The following is a 23760-nucleotide window of genomic DNA, read 5'->3' on the forward strand; positions in this document are numbered from 1 at the left end:
GATCCGTTTTGGTGGTGGATCCCGGAATTTGGACTAACATAGGACGTTGCATGATCGTAGGTCTCAAACCACTCTTCCTAGCAAACGGCTTGGTAACAAAAGAGTGGGATGCTCCGGAATCAAACAAGACAGTGGCGGGTATTGAGTTGACAGGGAACGTACCCAGGACAATATCCGGAGCTTCCTGAGCTTGTTCAGCATTGACGTGGTTGAGGTGTCCCCTAGCTGGTCCAGCTGGCTTCTTCTGATTCAGGTTCCTTCCAAGAGCAGTGCGAGCTTGTCCTGGATTAGGCTTGGGCGCATTGGGGCGCTGTCCAGAAGTAGCTCGGTTGGGGCACTCCTTGGAGAAATGACCCGGTTGACCGCAGGTATAGCATCCAGTGGTGGCGGGGCGGACAGTGTTGTTCTGGCGGTTGTAATTGGGATTGTAGTTGCTTCCTCCGAACGCCGAGGGTTGTAGTTGCGATTGGGGTTGTTGGGGCGAGGTGCAGGGGGTGGTGCCCTCTCGCCGCCGGGGCGCCGGCCTTGGAGGAGGAAAGCTGCGGGGTCGCTGAGTGCTGGAGCTGCCTTGCAGCATCATCGCCTTGCGCTTGCGGTTCTCAAATGCACTCTTGCGCTTGCTCTCCACCATGATAGAGGCATCAACCAGCGACTCAAGGTCTGGGTATGGAACGGCCACCAAGATGCTCGCATTTCATCATGTAGACCATTCAAGAAGCGATCTTTCTTCTTCTCTTCGGTGTCGGTGTCTTCCGGAGCATAACGGGACAGAGTGGTGAATTTGTCCATGTAGTCCACCACAGACATGCTCCCCTGCTTCAAATTCATGAACTTATCCTTCATGAGCTTGATCAGTCCTGAAGGGATGTGGGTCTTGCGGAACTTGGTCTTGAATTCTTCCCAGCCGATGACGTGTCCTTCAGCTTGAATAGCCTTGACATTTTCCCACCAAGCGCGGGCAGGTCCGGAGAGGTAATGAGTGGCAAACAGAACCTTCTCATCATTGCCGACTCCGGCAACCTCCAAGTTGTTCTCAATGGTGCGAAGCCAATCATCGGCGTCGAGGGGTTCAGTGCACTTGGAGAAGACGGGTGGGTTGGTGCTTTGAAAATCCTTCAGCTTGGAGCGGGGGTCTCCATTTCCATCCCCGCCATTATTGTTGTTGGCGTTACCAGTAGCGAGCTGAGTGAGGTGCTGAAGAGTAGCAAGATTAGCTTGACGCTCCGCACGGGCTGCCTCACGGTCTTCCATCATCATACGCAGGAGTTGAGCCATGGTAGGGTCGGGAGGTGGAGGTGGAGGGGGGTCTCGGTTTGCCCCGCTGTGGTCTCCTCTACGGGTTTCCACCATCCTGAAGAAGGGTGGATTCAGATTTACAAATAGGAACAAGTAGATGGGCAGCCACTTAAAAGGGGAGGGATTGCAAATAAAAACGGAAATTCAAAAACGGGCGCAACAAATGCAAAGTAGGCAAATGATAGCATAGCATAGCAGGGGTGCCGATGGCACAATGTAGCATACATCATCACACATAAGTCTCATACAACACAGCCAAAAGAATGGTTTCATAGAACCATCATCACAAGTCTACTCGCATCGCAAAAGGGGGCCTATCTCATCGCCCTAAGGTAAGGTGGTGCGAGTCCAAGGTGGTGCTCTAGAAGTCGTCGAGGTCCACGACAGAACCTCAGTGCAGGTGGGGCGTCCTCCTCAACAAAGGCTGGCTCCTCGGGGTCCTCCTCGGACATCGCGGGCTCGGGCTCCTCATCTTCATCGTTGATGAAGGCCTCATCCTCGCATCGGGCTCCATATCGAAGTCCTCGTCCTCGTAGTCGTCGTCGTCACTAAGGAGAGCCTCGTTCTCCTTGCGGAGATCCTCACCGTCGTCCTCAAGCTCCTCAATAGTGGCCTCCATCCGTGCAGTCGTGGCCTCCAGCGAAGTCACCTTCGCCTTCGAGCGAGTAACCCTCCGGCGTGCGGCAACCCTCGCCTTGCGCTCACCGGCAAGGTCAGCCCGTGTAGCAGCAAGCTGAGCGCGAGTGTAGCAATCTCATCCTCCCGCAGATCGCACCTCTCACGGGCGCGGTCCTGCTGAGTCTGAGTGTGGTGAAGCAGGTACTCCATGTGGTGCAGCTGGTGTGCGGTGTCGGCGTGCGGGGCGCCGGCCACGGGCTGGCCCGCGAGGTCGCGCTGGCCAAGGTACTGGTAACCAGTGTCGGCGACAACCTCCGGGTGAAGAAAGGCAAGGCGTGCAAGTGCCTCCTGAGAGACTCGAATCATCCCGTCGAGCCACGTGCGCTCCATCACGTCGATGGTGAACTCCTCACAGCGGGGAAATCCCGCTCCCCCGACGACGCAGGTGACCAGCCAGGCCATCTCCGAGTCCGCGGACCTCTCGGCACGGACGCCCTTAATCTCGGGCACCATACGTCCGCAGCGAATAGCCAGGTCGGCTAAGGCCCGCTCGAAGAAGTAGAGGGGCGGCCTCACTCCAACCTCGACGGACGTGCGTGTACTCGATCGGCATCTACACAAATTTTAAAGTAGATTAAGTTAGTGACCACAAGTGTGCAAAATTTTAAGCATAATAAAACAAGTAATGCAAGTAAAGTTTCTGGAAAATAGAAGGAGGTAAGGGACTTAAGCATTTTCAGCATTTAGTCAACCTTTTTGTTTAAGAAAATAATTTTTTGTTCTATTTCTAACGCCCATGCTAACTAAGGTCTCCTACAGTCAGGATGGCTCTGATACCAGCTCTGTGGGGCCCCGGACTTACCAGTCCAGAACTCCGCTTATGCATTCAATTTCACGATCCCAAGATCATTCCATCGTGAATACATAACCGAACCGATACCAGATTACATCATCCATTACAAGACCGAATTTAAGTAATACGAAGTCTTACATCATAGGCCATCAAGGCCGTAGTTCACCAAACAACGAGCGGAAACAACTTGACTCCAAAAGCGGTGGAACCCAAGTCGGGCCTTTACCCTACAGGCGGCTGACCGGGAGAGCGTCCTAGTTCGCGTCTTCGGCGTCGTACTCCTCTTCTTCGAAGTACTCTTCTTCACAGTCTGGTCAAGTAGATAACCAGGACAACAATGCCAGTGAGTACTTTTGAATGTACTCGCAAACCACCTTAGAGAGAAATAAAGGATATGCAATATGGCAGTAGCAAGGAAAAGGCACTATCTAGGGCGACAAGGAGCGAGAGGTGGTTCCTCTCGAGAATAAGACATTTCCATAACTTTGTTGAAAACTTTTTGGTAAACCATTTCATTTGCAGACTAATAGGTAAGGGTGACCCAATTTAATTTTCAGCCATCTCATATGGCCATTTCCTTTCCAACTTTCCACCGTACCTCGCAGGTACCTTTCCACCGACCCACCGGTATAAACTTCCCGAAATAATCACTTTCGAAAACAGTTTGGAGAAATCAACACTTTCCTCTAATGCCATGTACCGCCATTCCCATGTCCATAACCGCGGACACGGCTATTCGAATAGATTTACACTCGCAGAGGTTGTACACTTTCCCCACAAGATCCGAATACTCATCGTGTGGGCGTCATCCCCGCATAATAACATATGCCACGACAAGTACCCGATCGTAGTTTTTCGCCCGCTCGCCTTAGCCTAAGACATGCCGCCTAGAGTTGTACCTCCCAACACCAGAGTCCGAGGGGTCGTTTACCCAGGAGTAGCAAATTCCCCGACCAGCTCGACCCTCCGGAATGCCGCGACCAACTGCGGGGCATTATTCAATGGGAGCTCATAGGTTGTACCCCTGCCATCGATACGCAATGGAAAGGCGTTCCCAGCTCGTTGGGAAGGCCACGGTCGATAGGTGTCCATGCTCGGACTACCCCTTACATTTGCAGGACCCAAACTAAGGCGAGACAAACTACTACGCTACGCCCCGTCCCACTAAAGGGTAATGTGGTTGTACTGGCTAGGTCCGGTTTCGTACTATGGTCACCAAAGTTTTTCAAAACAAACCATTTTTCATCTCCATTTGTCTCCAGCAATATCTTCCATAAAATCTTTTTGTGTTTCACCAAAACCACACTTGGGCAGGGCTACCCCATTCCAAGGTTTTCGAAAAACTTCTTTTCAGAAAAACCTTTTTCGCATCCATCTTTCCAGGGTTCCCAACCTATAGTCCAATTTCTTCTTCGAAAAATGGCGACAAGGATGACAAGGTGATAAGCACCAGGTCACTAATAGAGAGGTGTTCAGTAGGTATCAACGAGGGCGGCACCCTAATGGTGGATTAATAAATCTCCGGGTGGCACTAACCACCGACAAAATAAATATAGAAGACATGCACTTTTTGTAAAACTTGTAATAATGCAAGAACAAGATATATAGGATCAGAGATGCATCAAGAGGTGGCTTGCCTTGCTCAGCAAAGTGTCCCTGGTCTTCTTCTTCAAATCCCCCAAAGTCACCTCCTCCTTCGTCTCCGGCGGCGTTCGAATCTATCGTCGCAAAAATAAAAGAAACACACCATACCAATCAACAAACTATCTCCAGAATAATGCACACAAAAATTTGATAAAATCACAGTAGGTAGAGGTTGACAAATGCAAGCTACTGAAAGTGGTTTCACCCATTTTTGATTTTTAAAACAAAAGATATGATTTTTGCAATTCCAGAATTGACTTAAGAACCAATTAAATGACCTAAATCTTTCTGGAAGTCACAAAAATGCATGCAGCATACCTACAGAAAGCTATTGACATGTAGAACACACCTGCACAAGAATCATATGCAAATAAAATTTCTACTGTCCTAAACAATTCAATCAAGACAGAAACCAGAGCACTCCAAAACTTAAAACAATGCTAAACAGAACATCTTCTACAAAAACAAAGCATACCCCTGGATAGCTAAGAACAAAAGTGAACTAACCCCACTGGATTTGTATTTTTCTGATTTGTAAAAGAATTTACAAAAATAGAATACTAATCAGGTGTCCTGTTTCAGATATAAATCCACCAGGCCTAATATATAACCCTAAAAATTAAATCCTTCGGTACATAAATACCCTATCAGTATACCTACTGGTAGCCTTTGGATTTGATTCAAGAGCATGTATAGATTTTGAATTAAAAATCAGAGAAGAGCTCTCTGGTCAGTTTTTAATTTATTAAGCATGCAAAATCTAGGAAACTTTTGCAAGTGGGACCAGTGCCAAAAGGTAGATATTAACAAATGTGTTACTACAGAATTGACCTCATGCAGAAAGGTTGCATAAATATCACACAATAAATAAATTACACAATCAGACACTTTTTAGGTTTATATTTTTCAGCACATATTCACAGCACAAAATGACATGCATGTAATTATTTGTGGTAGATATTTCATTTGTGAGCATTTAGAACTTTGAACCAACTCATTTGGTTACTGGATGAATTTATGGAATTTCAAAAACGAGACAGAGATTTACTGGCAGATTAAATGGGGAGAAAAAGAAAAAGGAACTCGGGCCGGGGCTCACTGGGCTCAGCCGGATCCGGCCCAGGAGCGCTGCGGCGGCGCGGGAGAGCCGGGATTCGAATCCGGCGGGCCGGGCGGCCAGCGGCGAGACGGCGGGGCCAGGGCGCATGCGGCCGTCCGATCAAGTGAGGATCGACGGCCGCAGTGCGTCGTCCTCCCGCGCCATGCATGCGTGCGCGACGTGCAGCGGTGGCACTGCGGGAACCGGCGGAGGACTGGGGAGCTCACCTCGCTGCGCAGATGACGACGAACCGTGGCGATTTGGAAGCGGCGGAGCAAGCTCTGTCGACTGGTGGTCGCGGCGGCGGAAACAGCGACGGGTTTTCCGGCGGACGTCGACGGCGGCGGAAACGCTGTTCGGCGCGGCGTCGTCTACGGGCAACCCTGGGACACGAAAGTTAGTGCGTTAGAAAGAGGGGAGAAAGGAGCTTCCAGAGAGCTAAGGGAGAGGGAAAACGGGGGAGTCCCGCGACGGCAACCTTCACCGGCGGCTTGCAGATGTCGAGCTCGCTCACGGAGGATAGGGAGAAGGGGAGCTCCTCTCCACTTGGGAGACGAGCTGGTGGTGGGAGGGGGTTATGGTGGCGAGAGGGTTGGATGGAGGAGGGCTGCTGCGCTTTATACCGGGCCGCGCGGTGCACGGTGGACACGATGCGGCGAGGCGGTTCATGGTGGGCGGCAGCAGGGGATTGGCGGAGAGGGGCGGTGCCGCTGCGTGCCCGCAAGGCGGTGCCGCGGTTTTGGAGGGATGCGCGCGTCGCGCTGTGCGACGAGAGGAGAGACGCGAAGGGGCGGGCAGCCTGCCAGGCGTTCGACGAAAAGACAAGGCGGCTGGGCGTCGCCTGTGCAGCGTCGGTGGGCTCGGGCGTGGACTGCGGCGCGTCTCCGAGGCGTGTTCGGGTCGTGTGCGTGCGGTTGGCGCGTCCTGGGCTACCAGAGGAGGGAGGTGAGGTGGGCGACGTGGCCGGGTCGAGGCAGACGTGCCTGCCGGCCATAGGGGGTCGCCACGGCGGGTCAGAGAGGGGGAGGTCGAGGGAGACGTGCGTGCGGGGTCAGGAAGGGAGAGGGTGCAGGGCAACGTCCCCCAGGACAACCAGAACAGGCCAAGAGGAAGGGGAGATGAAGATCTCCAAGATCTCTCCATGCACGGGTCCCTATGTGAGTGTGCATGATAAGGAGGTAGGGGGCTCGAGCTGGGCTTCGGGAGGGGTGCTGGAGAGTGCTGAGGTGCCCCTGGTCGTGTGTGAGAGAGGGTGAGGAGATGGAGTGGATGGATTGATCAATGGAGAGGGAAATTGCTTATGGCCGGCATGGCCATTTTCTTCCATCCCCACGTTTTGAGATTTTTGGAACAAGCCACATAGAGATGATCCAAGACATACTTGGTCAACCAAGTGATGGGTCAAGGGTCCCCTTGCTTGTAGAATTTTCAAATTTGAAAAGTTAAGAAAAGGAGACATAGATATGTGAGAGAGGTGGTTGAGAAAATCTTGATCTTGGAAGATCATATGGGAGCATGATCACATGCACAAGAGTGTGAGATGGTGTGGAGGAATAGTGAAAAGAAAGATCAAGGGAGAGGGAAGGGTCATGGCCGGCATGGCCCTACTCATTTAATTAAAAGTTGAAAACTTTGAAGGGGTCACATGGAGATGATCTAAGTCAACCCTAGGTATACAAGGTGATGAGTCAATGGTCCTCTTGCTTGGAGAGTTTTCTGATTTGAAAATGGATAGAAGAAGAAATAGATATGGAGGAGAAATATTGGAAAAGAACTAGATCTTAGAAGATCTTATGTGAGCATAATCACATGCTCAAAGGTTATATGGGAATTTTAATTGCTCCCTAAGAAGAAAATGAATTCTCACAATAAATAGGTAGGTTTAGGGTTTTAAGGATCCACACACAACACAACATTCACAAGCAACTTACACACAATCTCTACAATGCATGAGTATGAGGAACTATATGCATGCAATTTTTGAGAAACAGAAAAGTTTTTGTTGGCCCAAAATTTTGCATTTCAAAGATTAAACCAAAGCACAAAAAGTTGGGTTGTTACATATTTCTTCATTAATGGGTGCAAAGTATATGATGCAAGAGCTTAAATATGAGCACAACAATTGCCAAGTATCAAATTATCCAAGACATTTTAGAATTACTACATGTAGCATTTTCCAATTCCAACCATATAACAATTTAACGAAGAAGAAACTTCGCCATGAACAACTGAAAGATAAAGCGAAGAACACATGTGTTCATATGAACCAGCGGAGCGTGTCTCTCTCCCACACAAGCATTTATTCAAACAAAAACAAAAACAAAAACACACAGACGCTCCAAGTAAAGTACATAAGATGTGACCGAATAAAAATATAGTTTCAAGAGAAGGAACCTGATAATGTTGTCGATGAAGAAGGGGATGCCTTGGGTGTAACAACCCAAAAATTTCAAAAACAAACAAATTTAATTTCCCTAGTTCCAAATTTTGGAACCAACAAAAACTTTTATTAAAATAAGTTTGATACATTTAGATCTTGTTTAGATCTTGTGTTTTGCCATGATGAGTGTTATTATGCTTATGTGCTAAACCCTAAAACCCCAAAGTGATCAAGTGAAGATCACCAACCCAATAAAACAAAAGAGAAAGAAATCAAATAAGAAAAAGATTAAACCCTAACCTTCTCCAAAAATCCTTTGGACCCCTTTTTTGAGAAACCCAAAATAAAATAAAAGACATATGGGGACATATAGCCCTAATAGGTCAATCTTAAACCCTACCTTTTTATTTATGCTAAATGGTGGTGAACCATTGTGAACCTCACTAAACCCTAAACCTCAACCCTCCTTTCACCCCCATAGTTAAATTAAAATAAAAGGGAAGTTAAATAAGAAAGAGGTATATGTGCCTATGGCTATTTTATAAAACTTTATCCTAAGCTTTTCTACTTTGCTTAGAGGTTTGGAAAATCTTCATACATCTTACCTAGTACCTATCAAACCACATCCAAGTGATTTCCAAAAGAATTAAAAAGAAACTAAAAATGCCATAGAGGCAAATGAGAGTAAAATACAAATTGGTGAATTTAAGAATCTTGACCTTAGTACTAGTGGTAAATGAATGGATCACTTCCATATACCATTTCAACACTCAACCACATCAAATGGGCCAAGAACACTCAAATCAAAAATCAAATGCCACATATGCATAGAGGCATATGAGACACATAGCCATTTCACCAATTTTTGCCCTATGACATTAAACCTTGACCAAAGGGTGTGCAACCATTTCTAAACTTCATATAACCCTAAATTGACCCTAACCCAGGTCCAAGTGAAGCAAGATCAACACTTTACAAAAATAATAAAAAGTGACACATCATCTCTTATGTGTTATGGCCATTTTTGCAAATCTTTGACCAAGATCTTTTGAAATGGATTCAATGGTTTGAAAATGTTTCTAAACCAATAAGAATCACATTAGAGTCAACCAAAGTCAATTCAAAAATAGAAAAAATCACATAGTGAGAAAATCCCCCAAAATTTACTCACATACACTTAGCCCAAATTGCAAATCTTCAACCAAGGCCACCATGGCTTGATCTCTTGCTTGTAGAATACTTATATATGATAAACAAACACATTTGCATCAAAGAAACCAGAATCAAATCAAAGGAAAATTCAAAACTCACATACATGTGATAATGGTCATATAACCCAATTATAACATCTTCCCCACTTTACACCCCTGCCTTTGACTTTTCTTCAACCAAACTTGGTCAACTCTGACCATTTCATCCAAGACCATGTCAAGGTCAACAACTTCCATGTTGACCACCATATCTCATGTTGACTAGGTTGACCAGAATAGAGGAGACAAGTGATGACATTGAAATAAAGAGAAGATCATCTCACTTTTGCCATTTTGCAATTCTTCACCAAAATGAACACCACCACCACCATTCCACTTCTATGAATATATAAATGAGATCCACTAAAGGAATTTCAAAAATTTGAAACTTTTTCTCTTGCGGGCATTTAACCAAACACCTGGCAGGCAGGAGTAAACTTTGTGCCCATACCTCAATTTTACCTTGGACCAAGTCCAACCCTGGCCCCTCTCTGCTGCCTGACACTTCACCTCACCCCTCAGGATCCAGCCAGGCCACTGCACCCCTCTCTCTTGGTCACCATGACCAAAAACCCAACCATGCCGGCCACTTGTCATCCACCATGCCATCCCTTCCTCCTCTCCCATCCATCTCCCCTCACCTTGTCAGCTGACCTCCCCTGACCCTCCTGAGGCTGACCCTGCACGCCCTTGACCGAGACGGTGACCACAGTGGCCAGGAGCACGACGCCCGCACGCGCCCAGAAAACGCCCACGCGCGCCAGGACGCGCACGCTGGCAACCCTGGACGCGACTAGACGCCGCTCGCCCCGTCGACTCAACGCTCCCCTCGACCTCTCCTTTCACCTGTAGCTTCCCATCGATGCCAGGAACCTGCCAGACACGCCCACTGGCCCTCGCACGCCCTGTGGACGACGCCATCGTCGCCGACCATCCGCCCCCGTACCGCCAGGACAGGACGTAGCTAGCATGCTCCCGTGCTCCGTTTTCAGCGCGCTGACGCTCGTCGTGACCGCCTCGACGTCGCCAACACTGCAGCACCCTCACCCGTGACGCTAGCCCACCGTAGCCATCCCAACACCGTCGACCTGCCCCGCACCCCTCGGCCTCGACCGCCCGCTATAAAAGGAGGGCGCCCTTGCCCCAAATTCTCACACCACCTTGCTCCAATACCTCCCCTGAATCTCCCTGCCCCCTTCCCCTCTCCAATTAAGCTCGAGGTCGCCGGAATTTGGACGGAGTCCGCCGCCACGGAAGCTCAGCGCCGCCGTTGATTTCCTCCACCCCAAGCTCTGCCGCGACCACCCTCTGCCTCCTCGTCCACGACAACGTCGCCGCGAACCCTCGCTGTGCCTCGCCGGAGCTCCGGTAAGCCGCCAGCACCAAACCCTCGCCGTGCCTGTGCCGCCGCTCGTCGACGTCGACGACGACCCTACATCGTTAGATCCCCTTTTAATCCTACGGTCCACAACACAGCTTACCGCTTCGGCGTTTTAAACGCCCTGACAGTGGACCCCACTGTCAGGCGGCCCGCTCGCCTCGCCAGCGTAGCTGGGCCGGCCCAATTAAGTTCCCGCCCCCGTTTAAATTTCAAACTGGTTAATTCCTTTTTCATTTATTTTACAATCTGATGCTAGCTTAAAAATTTAATAGATCCAAATCTACTGAGCCAAATTCAACAAATTTTATATAGTTAGAAAGCTCATGAAAGGCCCCAGTCAACCCCACTGGATTCAAATCAAAATATGTTGTAGAATTTGAATAGTAAAAATAACAAATCAGTAACTTTTCAAACTTCAAATAAATATTAAAAATCAACCATAAACTATTTTGAGGTGGTTCCACCTCTCAAAAATCACATTTGATGTTGTCTAATTTATTATGTAATAAAATACTATAGTTGTTTCATATGATCATGGGCTAAACTCAAAAAATGGCTATCTGGCCATTTCTAGCTCATTTAAACTATTTCAAAAATAGTATTTAAATTATATGAGGTGTAGCATCTCATTTAAATCATTAATTCAAGTGATTCAATGTGAGTTGATTACACATGTCCTCATGACCCATATGTTCTTATTTGAAAATATTAAATCTTTCATAGTAGTATTTAAATGGTTCAAAACTACTTATTAAAGCATATGAGATGCTTTGGTCTCATTTAAATCTTTGTCTCAAGTAATTCTACATGAGGTAGAGACCATGGTCTATTAACTCTCATAGTGAATTATTTGATGATATTAAATCATTACTATGTTGGTATTAAATTGTATGAGGTGTTCACCTCATTTAAATCATTTTCTCAAATGATAAGTATGAAGAGGTTGACTTTGGTCAACCTAGGTCATATATTATTCATAAGAGAAATTAAATCTTAATAAGATAATGAGAGGAAATTATTTCTCTAAGTAATCAAAAGTAATACTTTATTTAGTATGTGAGGAAATTATTTTCCTAAGTAAGAAAACAACACCTTTACCCACTTAATAGTTATGAGTGGTGCTAGTTTACTTGTGTAAATTATATGAGGTGTTTCACTTCATTTAAATCTTGTCCCAAGTGCTTTCATATGAAGTTTGAACCCCTGGTCCAATACTCTCACATGAAATACTTGAAGATATTAAATCATAATAGGCATTATTAAATGGTATGAGGTATCCCTACCTCATTTAAATCATTTTCTCAAATGATGATGATGAATGGTTGACTTAGGTCAACATAAATTCATATGTGATGGTTTGAGAAATTAAATCTTAAAGAAGATTCAATGAGAGGAAATTATTCCTCAAGAACTATATGGAAACTATCATTTACATATAAAATGAGAGGAAATTATCCTTCCTCAAAGCAATACCACCAATGCACCAAATTGTATAAATTGTGTGAATAGAATAGTTTGTGTGAATATATGCGATGTTTGGAATAGCCAATGAATTGTTTGGTGATTGTATCCTCGTATTCGTTTATAGACGCTAGTACCGGAGACTATCAAGAGGAGGAGGAAGTCTACTTTCAAGGAGAGGAAGACCACTTTGATCAGTACACCACTCAAGGCAAGCTGATATTCTTGCAAGCTATTACCAATGCAAGCTAGGCTAAATGCAAGTTATATTCTTGCAAGATAATACTCTTGCAAAGTGCAAAGCTCACCATGAGCAAGGCATTACCCCATTTTACTTTATGCTTATGATCCTATTTCCCAGCTTTACTCTTACAAGCTTTTGTTTTTGATTATTTATAACTTGCTTTTATAGTTAACTTTGGTCTAGAGATAGAATACTACGAGAGTATCAAACTTAGCCTAGAAAGCTATAAGCTAAGTTAGCACCCCTCATGCCTAGTTGCTAGTGCTAAATGAATAAAATTGACTACTCTAGATGGGAACTTGTGAAATGAAATGACTTTGAAAACCTTGGAATGATGAGTCATTCTATTGAAAGATTTTGAAGGTGAATATGACTGGTGAATGACTTGGTGAATTTTACCAAAACTGATGGTTGGGTTCGGATGCGATACCATTCCAATTTTACAAGTACCCCCACAATACCCGAAATGGGTAAGGCTTAGCCGGAAATTTATGTATCTTAGTATGGGTTCCCTCTAAACAAGCGTCATCGGGGTTAGGCTAAAGGCTGCCTCTACAACAAAAGAAATGATGAGGAATGACGAGGAACGAGGTGAATGTCCGGCCCAAGCCCCGTGCAGCTCCCGGTTAACAGCTGGTTTTCACCGGGAGGCCAAGCTCATGGGGAGAGGTGCCTATACTAGGGTATGTAAGTGAAAGGTTATGGTTGGTAGTCCGCACACGTGAGTGTGGTAAATCAGTAGCCGCTTAACCCCGACGGATTATTGCAAATGTTGTGGCACAAGTGTACGACCTCTCGCAGAGTGTAGATCTATTCGAATAGCCGCGTCCACGGTTATGGACGGTTGGAAAGGCCATACTGTTCCGTCATCGACCATTTTCAAAAATGTGACATGTGAAGGGTGACTTGTGATTTGAACTTGAAATGGTGACTTTGATTTGAATCACAACTGAGTTGTGGGAATGACACTAATGTTCCCACTTGAGTAAGTTAGGCAAATGAAGAGGTTTTGTTTACTAAAGTGCTTATGAAATAAAACTGGCTTTATGCAAATGAAACTAGAGCTTAGAACCCCCTTACTATAGTTGATAGTGCTTACATTAGTATTAGTTTGCGAGTACTTTAAAGTACTCATGGCTTTGTCCCTGGCTATTCAAATGGCCAGACTATGAAGAGGAGTACCGTAACCCGAAGAAGGACAAGCAGGACGTCTACGACAACTAGGATCACTCCCGACGTCAACGGCTTGCTCGTGGAATAGATGGACTACTACTACGCTACTTCGCTTCCGCTATGTGTTTTGTAATTGATCAATAGATCAACTAGTATTGTAATGAGACTGGATCATGTGATCCCTTGTTGTAAGACAATTATGCGTTGTAATGAATGATGTGTTGTGATATTAATCTATTATGTCTCGCAAAAACAATATTCCTGGGATTGCGAGGAATGGCATAATAGGCATCTGGACTTAAAAATCCGGGTGTTGACAAGTTGGTATCAGAGCCATTGTTGACCTTAGGAGACCCTAGTTAGAATGGACGTCTGTAAAACCTAGTTTCAAAACCAAAGAAGTGAATATTTGTGAAAAACTTATTCTCACTCTTAACCTTGAAATCCTTTTTCAAAATGAGAAATTCATACTCTACTTCTTTGCAAGCCGACATAAAATTTTGCACACCTGACTACTTCTCTAATTTACTCCTCCTCTTTATTCACAGATGACGTACCAATGGAAATCCTATAAGCTTGGATCCGGAGACGACAAAGGTTTCGAAAAGGAGTTGAAGCAACTGGTGGACTATCTAGGACACCCGTATCCCGAGTTCTTCGGAATACCCCTCAAGGCTCAGTTAGGAGAACCACCTCGGTGGGACGTTTCTACTGATCTACGAAGGAAGCTTGATGCCCCGGTATGGGAAACCATATGGTTTTCTCGTAACGGGAAACACTTGGAAGGAAGGACTAGACAAAGCTATGCAAGAAGCAATTTCCCGTCTGTGTGGACAAAATGAAGACAAGATCAAGAACACTCGTTTCATCTACTACCCAAGACATGACTCCATGGGAAGACCGATGACCATGCCCCCACCCCAACCAAAGATGAACCCCTATGAAGCACCTCGGACTTCAGCAAGTACAAAACCCGCAGGGATTTGGACAACTCCCTCGCCTCTCGCCAAGCACCTCACCCGTGAAGAAGAAGAATCCACCCGGAAGAGTAGTATCACCCCAAAGCACTTAAGTAGGTGTGAGTTGTATCGTGATCCCCCTTGTATCGTAGAGCGATGAATGGTTCTTCAAACCAACGGTGTGTTAGATTTGTAATATGTGATGCTTGGTATGAATGAAAAAGTGTTGTTGGTTTTTACCCCCGCAACACTACTCAAATTTTCAATATTATGAACTTTTCAAACTTAACAAAACAAACCATAGAAATTTCCCTCTTATCTTATCATCTACATCAATGTTCAGATGGCCCCTCCTAATCGCACCAACGACGCGATGATGCAACTGCTGCAAACCCTGCTTGCCGACCGAGAAGTCGAGAGAGCTGAACGCCAAGCCAACATTGCAGCACTTCAACAGCTTGCAAACAACAATCAAGGCCATCATGATCACCCTGGATCGAAGCTGAAGAACTTTCAACACACCAACCCTCCGGTATTCAATAAGACTGAAGAGCCCCTTGATGCTGATGACTGGCTCCAGACAATGGAGAACAACCTAGAAGTTGCGCAAGTTGAAGCCGCAGAGAAAGTGCTGTTTGCCACGCACTACCTAGCAGGACCAGCCAGAGCTTGGTGGACCAGCACCCGTGCCATGAATGAGGGACAGATGATGACCTGGGAGGACTTCAAGAACAAGTTTAGCAAATACCATGTGCCCCAAGGACTGATCAAGAAGATGAGAGACGAGTTCCGGGAACTCAAGCAAGGAAAAATGTCCGTGGTGGAATACCGCGACAGGTCTCTTACTCTGTCAAGGTACGCCCCGGATGAGACCGACACAAATGAAAAGAGAAAGGAAAGATTTCTGAACGGACTACACGACGAGATGCAGACTGTGTTAGTGAACATTCCGTTCGCTGACTTAGAAGCCCTGGTAGACTCCGCCATACAGATGGAAGGGAAACTGCATCAAGCCAATGAGAACCGCAAGCGCAGAATGATGAACCACAGTGAACCCCACCATACCCAGAAGTACCGCAACAACTCCTCTGGAGGATTTACCCCAAGATACAACAAGCCCCTTACTCAGAATTATCGCCCCAACTACACCAACAACAACGGAGGACCCCCGAAGCCCAGAGGCAACCACAACAACAACCACCCCAACAACAGCAACAACAACAGCAACATCAATGGAAACAATAACAACACCAATACTGCGCCAAGGACTGGAAGTAACACAGTTCCCGTCAACCCCAAAGACAAGTCCACCGTCAACTGCTACGAATGTGGAGTTGTGGGTCACTTCTCCAAAGAGTGCCCCAAAAGGCTTGCCAGGATTGCCGCCAATACCGCTGCACCTGCTCAGCAACAGCGCCGCTTCGCCGGAAGAAGGAATCAGAACAACAACGGCCGTCTCTACCACATGACTGCCACTGAAGCTCAGGAATCACCCCAGACGATGCCCAGTATGTCCTCCTGTTAATAAAATGCTCAACCTCTCTTAGGAACCTAACTTTTCTTAAAATCTCGGGACGAGATTTGTTTAAGGGGGAAGGGTTTGTAACAACCCAAAAATTTCAAAAACAAACAAATTTAATTTCCCTAGTTCCAAATTTTGGAACCAACAAAAACTTTTATTAAAATAAGTTTGATACATTTAGATCTTGTTTAGATCTTGTGTTTTGCCATGATGAGTGTTATTATGCTTATGTGCTAAACCCTAAAACCCCAAAGTGATCAAGTGAAGATCACCAACCCAATAAAACAAAAGAGAAAGAAATCAAATAAGAAAAAGATTAAACCCTAACCTTCTCCAAAAATCCTTTGGACCCCTTTTTGAGAAACCCAAAATAAAATAAAAGACATATGGGGACATATAGCCCTAATAGGTCAATCTTAAACCCTACCTTTTTATTTATGCTAAATGGTGGTGAACCATTGTGAACCTCACTAAACCCTAAACCTCAACCCTCCTTTCACCCCCATAGTTAAATTAAAATAAAAGGGAAGTTAAATAAGAAAGAGGTATATGTGCCTATGGCTATTTTATAAAACTTTATCCTAAGCTTTTCTACTTTGCTTAGAGGTTTGGAAAATCTTCATACATCTTACCTAGTACCTATCAAACCACATCCAAGTGATTTCCAAAAGAATTAAAAAGAAACTAAAAATGCCATAGAGGCAAATGAGAGTAAAATACAAATTGGTGAATTTAAGAATCTTGACCTTAGTACTAGTGGTAAATGAATGGATCACTTCCATATACCATTTCAACACTCAACCACATCAAATGGGCCAAGAACACTCAAATCAAAAATCAAATGCCACATATGCATAGAGGCATATGAGACACATAGCCATTTCACCAATTTTTGCCCTATGACATTAAACCTTGACCAAAGGGTGTGCAACCATTTCTAAACTTCATATAACCCTAAATTGACCCTAACCCAGGTCCAAGTGAAGCAAGATCAACACTTTACAAAAATAATAAAAAGTGACACATCATCTCTTATGTGTTATGGCCATTTTTGCAAATCTTTGACCAAGATCTTTTGAAATGGATTCAATGGTTTGAAAATGTTTCTAAACCAATAAGAATCACATTAGAGTCAACCAAAGTCAATTCAAAAATAGAAAAATCACATAGTGAGAAAATCCCCCAAAATTTACTCACATACACTTAGCCCAAATTGCAAATCTTCAACCAAGGCCACCATGGCTTGATCTCTTGCTTGTAGAATACTTATATATGATAAACAAACACATTTGCATCAAAGAAACCAGAATCAAATCAAAGGAAAATTCAAAACTCACATACATGTGATAATGGTCATATAACCCAATTATAACATCTTCCCCACTTTACACCCCTCGCCTTTGACTTTTCTTCAACCAAACTTGGTCAACTCTGACCATTTCATCCAAGACCATGTCAAGGTCAACAACTTCCATGTTGACCACCATATCTCATGTTGACTAGGTTGACCAGAATAGAGGAGACAAGTGATGACATTGAAATAAAGAGAAGATCATCTCACTTTTGCCATTTTGCAATTCTTCACCAAAATGAACACCACCACCACCATTCCACTTCTATGAATATATAAATGAGATCCACTAAAGGAATTTCAAAAATTTGAAACTTTTTCTCTTGCGGGCATTTAACCAAACACCTGGCAGGCAGGAGTAAACTTTGTGCCCATACCTCAATTTTACCTTGGACCAAGTCCAACCCTGGCCCCTCTCTGCTGCCTGACACTTCACCTCACCCCTCAGGATCCAGCCAGGCCACTGCACCCCTCTCTCTTGGTCACCATGACCAAAAACCCAACCATGCCGGCCACTTGTCATCCACCATGCCATCCCTTCCTCCTCTCCCATCCATCTCCCCTCACCTTGTCAGCTGACCTCCCCTGACCCTCCTGAGGCTGACCCTGCACGCCCTTGACCGAGACGGTGACCACAGTGGCCAGGAGCACGACGCCCAGACGCGCCCAGAAAACGCCCACGCGCGCCAGGACGCGCACGCTGGCAACCCTGGACGCGACTAGACGCCGCTCGCCCCGTCGACTCAACGCTCCCCTCGACCTCTCCTTTCACCTGTAGCTTCCCATCGATGCCAGGAACCTGCCAGACACGCCCACTGGCCCTCGCACGCCCTGTGGACGACGCCATCGTCGCCGACCATCCGCCCCCGTACCGCCGAGACAGGACGTAGCTAGCATGCTCCCGTGCTCCGTTTTCAGCGCGCCGACGCTCGTCGTGACCGCCTCGACGTCGCCAACACCGCAGCACCCTCACCCGTGACGCTAGCCCACCGTAGCCATCCCAACACCGTCGACCCGCCCCGCACCCTCGGCCTCGACCGCCCGCTATAAAAGGAGGGCGCCCTTGCCCCAAATTCTCACACCACCTTGCTCCAATACCTCCCCGAATCTCCCCGCCCCTTCCCCTCTCCAATTAAGCTCGAGGTCGCCGGAATTTGGACGGAGTCCGCCGCCACGGAAGCTCAGCGCCGCCGTTGATTTCCTCCACCCCAAGCTCTGCCGCGACCACCCTCTGCCTCCTCGTCCACGACAACGTCGCCGCGAACCCTCGCTGTGCCTCGCCGGAGCTCCGGTAAGCCGCCAGCACCAAACCCTCGCCGTGCCTGTGCCGCCGCTCGTCGACGTCGACGACGACCCTGCATCGTTAGATCCCCTTTTAATCCTACGGTCCACAACACAGCTTACCGCTTCGGCGTTTTAAACGCCCTGACAGTGGACCCCACTGTCAGGCGGCCCGCTCGCCTCGCCAGCGTAGCTGGGCCGGCCCAATTAAGTTCCCGCCCCCGTTTAAATTTCAAACTCGGTTAATTCCTTTTTCATTTATTTTACAATCTGATGCTAGCTTAAAAATTTAATAGATCCAAATCTACTGAGCCAAATTCAACAAATTTTATATAGTTAGAAAGCTCATGAAAGGCCCCAGTCAACCCCACTGGATTCAAATCAAAATATGTTGTAGAATTTGAATAGTAAAAATAACAAATCAGTAACTTTTCAAACTTCAAATAAATATTAAAAATCAACCATAAACTATTTTGAGGTGGTTCCACCTCTCAAAAATCACATTTGATGTTGTCTAATTTATTATGTAATAAAATACTATAGTTGTTTCATATGATCATGGGCTAAACTCAAAAAATGGCTATCTGGCCATTTCTAGCTCATTTAAACTATTTCAAAAATAGTATTTAAATTATATGAGGTGTAGCATCTCATTTAAATCATTAATTCAAGTGATTCAATGTGAGTTGATTACACATGTCCTCATGACCCATATGTTCTTATTTGAAAATATTAAATCTTTCATAGTAGTATTTAAATGGTTCAAAACTACTTATTAAAGCATATGAGATGCTTTGGTCTCATTTAAATCTTTGTCTCAAGTAATTCTACATGAGGTAGAGACCATGGTCTATTAACTCTCATAGTGAATTATTTGATGATATTAAATCATTACTATGTTGGTATTAAATTGTATGAGGTGTTCACCTCATTTAAATCATTTTCTCAAATGATAAGTATGAAGAGGTTGACTTTGGTCAACCTAGGTCATATATTATTCATAAGAGAAATTAAATCTTAATAAGATAATGAGAGGAAATTATTTCTCTAAGTAATCAAAAGTAATACTTTATTTAGTATGTGAGGAAATTATTTTCCTAAGTAAGAAAACAACACCTTTACCCACTTAATAGTTATGAGTGGTGCTAGTTTACTTGTGTAAATTATATGAGGTGTTTCACTTCATTTAAATCTTGTCCCAAGTGCTTTCATATGAAGTTTGAACCCCTGGTCCAATACTCTCACATGAAATACTTGAAGATATTAAATCATAATAGGCATTATTAAATGGTATGAGGTATCCCTACCTCATTTAAATCATTTTCTCAAATGATGATGATGAATGGTTGACTTAGGTCAACATAAATTCATATGTGATGGTTTGAGAAATTAAATCTTAAAGAAGATTCAATGAGAGGAAATTATTCCTCAAGAACTATATGGAAACTATCATTTACATATAAAATGAGAGGAAATTATCCTTCCTCAAAGCAATACCACCAATGCACCAAATTGTATAAATTGTGTGAATAGAATAGTTTGTGTGAATATATGCGATGTTTGGAATAGCCAATGAATTGTTTGGTGATTGTATCCTCGTATTCGTTTATAGACGCTAGTACCGGAGACTATCAAGAGGAGGAGGAAGTCTACTTTCAAGGAGAGGAAGACCACTTTGATCAGTACACCACTCAAGGCAAGCTGATATTCTTGCAAGCTATTACCAATGCAAGCTAGGCTAAATGCAAGTTATATTCTTGCAAGATAATACTCTTGCAAAGTGCAAAGCTCACCATGAGCAAGGCATTACCCCATTTTACTTTATGCTTATGATCCTATTTCCCAGTTTTACTCTTACAAGCTTTTGTTTTTGATTATTTATAACTTGCTTTTATAGTTAACTTTGGTCTAGAGATAGAATACTACGAGAGTATCAAACTTAGCCTAGAAAGCTATAAGCTAAGTTAGCACCCCTCATGCCTAGTTGCTAGTGCTAAATGAATAAAATTGACTACTCTAGATGGGAACTTGTGAAATGAAATGACTTTGAAAACCTTGGAATGATGAGTCATTCTATTGAAAGATTTTGAAGGTGAATATGACTCGGTGAATGACTTGGTGAATTTTACCAAAACCGATGGTTGGGTTCGGATGCGATACCATTCCAATTTTACAAGTACCCCCACAATACCTGAAATGGGTAAGGCTTAGCTGGAAATTTATGTATCTTAGTATGGGTTCCCTCTAAACAAGCGTCATCGGGGTTAGGCTAAAGGCTGCCTCTACAACAAAAGAAATGATGAGGAATGACGAGGAACGAGGTGAATGTCCGGCCCAAGCCCTGTGCGCTTCCCGGGTTAACAGCTTGGTTTTCACCGGGAGGCCAAGCTCATGGGGAGAGGTGCCTATACTAGGGTATGTAAGTGAAAGGTTATGGTTGGTAGTCCGCACACGGAGTGTGGTAAATCAGGGCCGCTTAACCCCGACGGATTATTGCAAATGTTGTGGCACAAGTGTACGACCTCTCGCAGAGTGTAGATCTATTCGAATAGCCGCGTCCACGGTTATGGACGGTTGGAAAGGCCATACTGTTCCGTCATCGGACCATTTTCAAAAATGTGACATGTGAAGGGTGACTTGTGATTTGAACTTGAAATGGTGACTTTGATTTGAATCACAACCGAGTTGTGGGAATGACACTAATGTTCCCACTTGAGTAAGTTAGGCAAATGAAGAGGTTTTGTTTACTAAAGTGCTTATGAAATAAAACTGGCTTTATGCAAATGAAACTAGAGCTTAGAACCCCCTTACTATAGTTGATAGTGCTTACATTAGTATTAGTTTGCGAGTACTTTAAAGTACTCATGGCTTTGTCCCTGGCTATTCAAATGGCCAGACTATGAAGAGGAGTACCAGAACCCGGAAGAAGGACAGCAGGACGTCTACGACAACTAGGATCACTCCTGACGTCAACAGTTGCCTGTGGAATAGATGGACTACTACTACGCTACTTCGCTTCCGCTATGTGTTTTGTAATTGATCAATAGATCAACTAGTATTGTAATGAGACTGGATCATGTGATCCCTTGTTGTAAGACAATTATGCGTTGTAATGAATGATGTGTTGTGATATTAATCTATTATGTCTCGCAAAAACAATATTCCTGGGATTGCGAGGAATGGCATAATAGGCATCTGGACTTAAAAATCCGGGTGTTGACATTGGGCATCCCCAAGCTTAGACGCTTGAGTCTTCTTAGAATATGCAGGGGTGAACCACCGGGGCATCCCCAAGCTTAGAGATTTCACTCTCCTTGATCATAGTATATCATCCTCCTCTCTTGACCCTTGAAAACTTCCTCCACACCAAACTCGAAACAAACTCATTAGAGGGTTAGTGCATAATCAAAAACTCACATGTTCAGAGGTGACACAATCATTCTTAACACTTCTGGACATTGCTCAAAGCTACTGGAAGGTAATGGAACAAAGAAATCCACCCAACACAACGAAAGAAGCAATGCGAAATAAAAGGCAGAATCTGTCAAAACAGAACAGTCCGTAAAGACGAATTTTAAAAGGGCACCAGACTTGCTCAAATGAAAATGCCCAAATTGAATGAAAGTTGCGTACATATCTGAGGATCACTCACGTAAATTGGCATAATTTTCTGAATTACCTACAGAGAATTAGACCCAGATTCGTGACAGCAAAGAAATCTGGAACTGCGCAGTAATCCAAATCTAGTACTTACTTTACTATCAAAGACTTTACTTGGCACAACAAAATATAAAACTAAGATAAGGAGAGGTTGCTACAGTAGTAAACAACTTCCAAGACACAAATATAAAACAAAGTACTGTAGCAAAATAACACATGGGTTATCTCCCAAGAAGTTCTTTCTTTATAGCCATTAAGATGGGCTCAAGCAGTTTTAATGTTGCGCTCGCAGAAATAGTATCTCGGAGCAAAAAGAGAGCATCAAGAAGCAAATCCAAAACACATTTAAGTCTAACATGCTTCCTATGAAGAGGAGTCTTGTACACAAATGAATTCATGGAGAACAAAGTGACAAGCATAAGAGGATAAAACACGAGTAACTTCAAGATTCTCAACATAAAGAGGGGAAACTTAATATTATTGAAATGCATATAACCATATTTCCCTCTCTCATAATAACTTTCAGTAGAATCATTGATGAAATCCACAATATACCCATCACTTAAAACATTCTTATCATGGTTCATATGCATAGAAGTATCATTAAATTTGGCATAAGAAGAGTTATTCTCATTAATAGTAATTGGAGTAAGATTATTATCAAGAATTTGAACATGGTAAACAAATTGCATATTAAGGGAATTGTTTTTAGTAATCCAATCATGACTATGACAAGTTTCATAAGGATAGTTAGAACCTATATCATAGCATTCTTTATAATAATCATCGGAGATCGGGGCACAGTGTCATCATAGGAAATAGAATAGTTATCTTTCACGGTCGGTTTATCCGTGTCCACACCATCATTGTTATTAGAAGGAGATGTATCAAGAACATAATGACCAGTAGCTAAAGGATTTTCAAACACCTCTTCCCCAAGCTTAGAGCTTTCTATATCATTATGGGAGGAAGCATGGATAGTACTCGACACTATGGCAATTATTATCATCATTTTCAGAATTAGTTTCCCGTAGATTTGTAATATCAAAAGTAGTGTGCTCATTCAAATCATGATCACTAATGTATGTAAAGGGCATAGGAAGATCATCGTATTCAGATTCATTGTCACAATAATCATTAGGAGCAACATACTTACGGTTACCTAGCGTTATCTCATTCACGCGGGGATACGCCGTTACCTCTTTCTTTTTATTCTCCTTCTTCTTCTTCTTCGTTCCCTTCTTCTTCTTCTTCTCTTCCTTCTCCTCGTTCCCTTCTTTAGGAGGAAGAGGTTTGAAGGGTGGCTTGTCCGCATAACCTGATTTACTTTCAGAAACAATAGAAGAAACTTGGGAGGATCCCTCCTTTTCATTAATTAGTTGAAAACACACAGCGGTCCTATCATATTTTGGCAAGGTGTCATCTTCTAAAATATTTTGTATGTAAGTATTTGTATGGCTATTATTAATGCAATAAGAAAAACACCCATGCAGGACATCATCAATATCAAGATCACTCATATGTAACAAAGAGATTTTTCTCGACAGCTCTTCACACCCCAAAAATAAAGTAAGTTCATCATGCCGAT

This window comes from Lolium rigidum, chromosome 7, assembly GCF_022539505.1.
Source record: "Lolium rigidum isolate FL_2022 chromosome 7, APGP_CSIRO_Lrig_0.1, whole genome shotgun sequence".
Classification (NCBI taxonomy): domain Eukaryota; kingdom Viridiplantae; phylum Streptophyta; class Magnoliopsida; order Poales; family Poaceae; genus Lolium; species Lolium rigidum.